The 5,248-nt window shown below is 53.6% G+C and overlaps 1 pseudogene; it reads left to right on the forward strand.

Moving 5' to 3' along the window:
* The first annotated feature begins 801 nt into the window (after positions 1–801).
* On the forward strand, positions 802–2,759 carry LOC102533545 (chondroitin sulfate N-acetylgalactosaminyltransferase 1 pseudogene; annotated as a pseudogene).
* Positions 2,760–5,248: the final 2,489 nt, after the last annotated feature.

Consider the following 5,248-nt stretch of genomic DNA (forward strand, 5'->3'; position numbering starts at 1 on the left):
AATTCCTAGAAGATGGGAAATTCCTAGAACAACACGTGGCGGAGAATAAAGACCCGATGGGAGAACTCTGACTGGGACCTCTCCCATTGTCGCTAGCACCATCAATGTTATTATTTACAGTGTTCCTTATCATTAGGATAATACACCAGGGTGGGAAGAGTAGATAATGCTTTTCAAAGTAAACACCAACTACTTCAATGAGTCACCATTTAGGATGACATATATCATGACTCTTTTCCACTAAGAGGCTGTATTAAGCAGGGGTCTCCAAAGAAACAGGACCAATAGGCTCTGTGTGCATTGTGGGTGTGGAGAGAGAAGGGGAGAGAGAAAGAGAGGAACAGAGAGACAGACAGATTTATTTTAAGGGATTGGCTCACATGATTGTGGGGTCTAGTAAGTCCAAATCCTATAGAGTAGGCAGACCAGCAGGCTGAAAACCCAAGGAAAAGTTAATGTTGCAACTTTAGTCCAAAGACAATTTAGAGATAGAATTCTCTCTTCCCCAAGAAACCTCAGTCTTTTTCCTCTTAAGGCCTTCAACTGATTAGATGAGGCTCACCCACGTTATGGCGGGTAATTTGCTTTACTCTAAGTCTACTGATTAAGAGCGACCCCCCCGCCCCGCCCTGCGGCTCGCTGCCCCCACCCGGCGCGATGCTTGGCCGCGGACCCGCGCGATCCCCGCCCCCGCGTCCCCGGAGGCTCGGTGGCCGCGGGAGCGGGAGGTGGAGCCGAGCCCGCGGAGCGGGAGCGGCCGGTGGCGGGAGCGGTGGGAGCGGCGGGAGCCGGCCGGCAGCGTCTCGCGATTCCTTTCCATCTCAAGGAGAGAAGCCAAGGTGTTTTTATCCGGTAGAAGAATGGTGTAGTTTCATCGTAACCTTCTTACACGTCCAGGTCCGCACTGCGCTGCTGTCCGTCCGCAAGGCTATGATGGGAATGTGTGTGAAACCTTGGAGGGTTCCCCTGACTCGTCGCCTCTGCCCTCAAGTTCATCCTTTGGAGGTCGGGAAGCCGCGCCCGGTGGTGCCGGACTCGCAGGGGCAAGACGCGGTGTAGACGGAAATGGATAGAGCGGCTCCGGGGGCCCACCCACGTGCTGCCCGTAGCCTCGTCCAGGACCGCCCGTGGCCGGCCGGGCGTCCTGGGATGATCGCCGCCGGTGCTGCCGCAGGGCCGACTCCGGAGTGAGGATGGCTCGCCGGGGGCTGCTGGCCTGGGTCTCGCGGGCAGTGGTCTTGCTCGCGCTCCTCTGCTGCGCGGTCTCCGTGCTCTACATGCTGGCCTGCACCCCGAAGGGCGACGACGAGCAGGGGGGCTGCCGCGGGCCGGCGGCCCCACCGGGAAGGAGGCGGCCCTGCAGGGCTGGGAGCATCAGCAGCAGCAGCGCGGCTGCATCGGCAGCCTCAAGAGGCAGATCGCGAAGCTCCAGGAGGAGCTGCAGGAGCGCGGCGAGCAGCTCAGGGGCGCGCAGCGCCTGGCGGGCGCCCATCCGGGAGGGCCCAGGCCGACCTGCTGGCCTTCCTGCGCTCGCAGGTGGACCGCGCCGAGGTGCACGCCGGCCTCGAGCAGGCCACCGAGTACGCCGCCATGCCCTTCGACAGCTTCACCCTGCAGAAGGTGTACCAGCTGGAGACCGGCCTGACCCGCCACCCGGAGGAGAAGCCCGTGCGGAGGGACAAGCGGGACGAGCTGGCGGAGGCCATCGAGTCGGCCGTGGGGGCCCTCCACAGCCCGGCCGAGGGCAGCCCCCACCAGCGCCCCTACACGGCCGCGGACGTCATCGAAGGGATCTACCGCACAGAAAAGGGCAAAGGCACTCTGTACGAGCTCACGCTCCGAGGGGACCACAAGCACGAGTTCAGACGCCTGGTCTTGTTTCGGCCGTTCGGCCCCTTCATGCAAGTGAAGAACGAGGAGCTGAACATGGGCAGCACGCTGGTCAACGTCATCGGGCCGCTGGCCAGGAGGGTGGACAAGTTCTGCCAGTTCATGCACAACTTCAGGGCGATGTGCATTCAACAGGACGGGAGAATTCATCTCACCGTCGTTTACTTTGGAAAAGAAGAAATGAACGAGGTCAAAGGAATCCCTGAAAACACGTCCAAAGCCGCCAACTTAAGGAACTTCACCTTCATCTAGCTGAACGGAGAGTTCTCGCGAGGGAAGGGACTGGACGTGGGTGCCCGCTTCTGGAAGGGGAGCAACGTGCTGCTGTTCTTCTGCGACGTGGACATCTGCTTCACCTCCAGGTTCCTCAACACGTGCCGGCTGAACGCGCAGCCAGGGAAGACGGTATGCTACCCGGTCCTTTACAGTCAGTACAATCCGGAGATAATATACGACCACCACGATGTGGTCCCTCCCTTAAAGCAGCAGCTGGTCTTCAAGAAGGAAACCAGATTCTGGAGAGACTTCGGGTTTGGGATGACGTGCCAGTACCGGTTGGACTTCATCAACACAGGGGGCTTCGACCTGGACATCAGGGGCTGGGGCGGCGAGGACGTGCACCTGTACCGCAAGTACCTGCACAGCAGCCTCCTGGTGGTGCGCGCGCCCGTGCGCGGGCTCTTCCACCTCTGGCACGAGAAGCGCTGCGTGCAGGAGCTGACCCCCGAGCAGTACAGGATGTGCATGCAGTCCAAGGCAAGGCCATGAACGAGACGTCCCACGGGCAGCTGGGGATGCTGGTCTTCCGGCAGGAGATCGAAGCCCACCTCCGCAAACAGAAGCAGAGGACAAGCAGCAAGAGAACATGAACCCCCAGGGCGAGCCGTGGGGCGGCGCTGTTTTCTGCCTTTTGCAACCACCGAAGGAGTGGCTGCGATGAGGGTAAGATTTCCCTAAAGGGCAAGAAAGACCTTGACCGATGAGTCAAACCGACGAGGGGAAGACAGCCCACCGTTTCTCTCTGTCAGTTTGGCTTGTGCAGCAGGAGTCGGAGCGAGCTCGTTCCTCTGCATTTGAGTGATTATCGGGTGCGGGCGTCCTCGGTCTGGGATGCTGACACACCCGGAGACGGGCGCGGGGACCGCGTGGAATTCAGAGATGCCCGCGTCGGGGCCCTCGGGCGTGGACTCGGCAAAACCAAACGGACCGTAACTGTCGTCATCATCCCCCGGTCCCCAAGACTAACCCTAAATAATCTGCTCATCTTTTGGGTTGTAGTTTTAACCGTCTCCCTGTGTTATTTTCATTTATTTAAAAGTACACTTTTTTTTTTTGCTTATGAGTCATATTCTGCTTATTTAATTACCAGCTTGCAAGCCTTACTAAGAGAGCCCAAGTTAGCTCCCTTTTTATATTTTTTTAAGAGGTTACTTTCAGCTGCCTTATGAGAACTTGCAGTTCGGAGGGTCAGACTGACGCCCACGTCCAAAGACATGCCACCTGCTGACCCCGCGGGCAGACAGCCTGTCACGTGTCACATGGAAGGCTTGGGGCCACCAAGGGACGAGATCCAGAGACACTTTATCCGAAGAGTCTATTTCTGAGGAGGAGCAACTGAACCCCAGAGGTAAAGAATTATACCTTTTACCTGAACAGAAAAGGAAACCGATTTGTTCAAAACTCAGAAAACACACTTTCTCCTCAGGAGAACTGGGGACCACTTTCTTACCTGTTGAAATAAACCAAAGTCGACTGTGTGAACCAAACGATCTCTTTTCAAAGCAGGGTGCTCTTCCTGGCCTCCAGCTTCCACGAGAAAAAAATGCAGAAAAACGTGTTTTGTAAAGTATCACTCCAGTTGCCAGCGTCCAGTGGAAGGGAAGGTCCTGCCATATGTTCACCCACCCCCAGCCCGGGGCAGAGTAACTCAATGATTTTTTAAATGAAGTGGGTCTACTCAGTCACCAAGATGCTTCTTTTTGTTGCATTTATTAGTTTCCAACGATTTAAAAAAAATAAACACAGTTAACATTGGAAAAAAAAAGTCTACTGATTTAAATGTTCATCAAATCAAAATATATTTTCACAGCAACAACTTGACTGGCATTTGGCCAAATATCTGGGTACCATGGCCCACCTAAATTGACACAAAAAATTGACCATCGCAGAGACACAATCACAATTGATTGTTTGGGTTTTGAAGTACACTCATAGACAAACATTACATTTTGCTCTGCTGAGTCAAAATCCATCTCCACCACAAAGAAGCCACAGAGGAGAACAGAGCACTCTGGTGTGCAGGTTATCACCTCTGATAATTCGCACATGGTGCCACAGAGAGTTCACTGAAATCACCAAGGGCCATGTTTCAACAACCAAGTCAGGGCCAGGAAAGGTTCTGAGCTTTGAATTCAAAGCTGCTGAAATTCTGCCTTCTTGTCTCTGCTGAAATTGACTGAGAACAGGTATCATCTGTGTAACAATAAACCATATGGAGCTATGACAGTGTTGCTGCCATTGCAACACAGCACAGCTATTGTAACAGCGTTTCATTGGAAGCAAGACTTCATATAAGCTCAGGATGGAATCCCCCCACCTATTCATAAATGTATTTCTCCTCCTGAATTGAATCTTCCAGGATAATCTAAAAGACCCTCCATTGAATGCCCACTTGGGATAGAAGACTTTCAATAGCAAAGGAATTTCCTAATTATGAAGTAATAGCTTCCTCTACTGGACTGGGGGAACCCAGGCCAAGGACCAAGGTCCAACGTCCAGAGAGAAAAGATAGGACTGAAATAATTGTAATGGTAATTCAATATTTAATTTTCTGAAAGTTAACCTAGGTGGTGGCCACAGAGATGAGACTCTCAGATCCTCTTCAATAGAATGTGTTGAAGGAAGCCCTTGGCTGCCTCCCTGGGGACCCAGCAGGTGCCTATGCAGAGACCAACCCTCCCCCTGTGTGGTCCCCGCAGTGAGGGTGCCAGAGCTAGTTCATTTCTGCCTGATGTGGGTTTCCTCTAACATGAAGATTTTGTTTTAAGACCCATCAGTCAGGTCAAGTCTTTCCCAGAACAGTGCTACAATCTGAGGTTCTTCCTACCCAATCTTCCTTCCTCCCCTCTTCCTTTCCTTCCGTCTCTCCTTTCACAGGTATCAGACCTGCATCACAGTCTGAAGTTATTCCCTCCTTCTCCTACTCTCTCCACCTTCATCCTTTCCTGGGGGTTCACCCAATAAATCTCTGGCATATCTAAGCTCATCCTGGGACCTACTTCTCAGAGAACCAGAACTGACCCAGCCTATTTACATTCTGTTTCTTTTGTGATGCTGCTGTCTAGGAGGCAATCATTGC

The sequence above is a fragment of the Vicugna pacos genome, chromosome 35 (assembly GCF_048564905.1).
Source record: "Vicugna pacos chromosome 35, VicPac4, whole genome shotgun sequence".
NCBI classification, from domain to species: Eukaryota; Metazoa; Chordata; class Mammalia; order Artiodactyla; family Camelidae; genus Vicugna; species Vicugna pacos.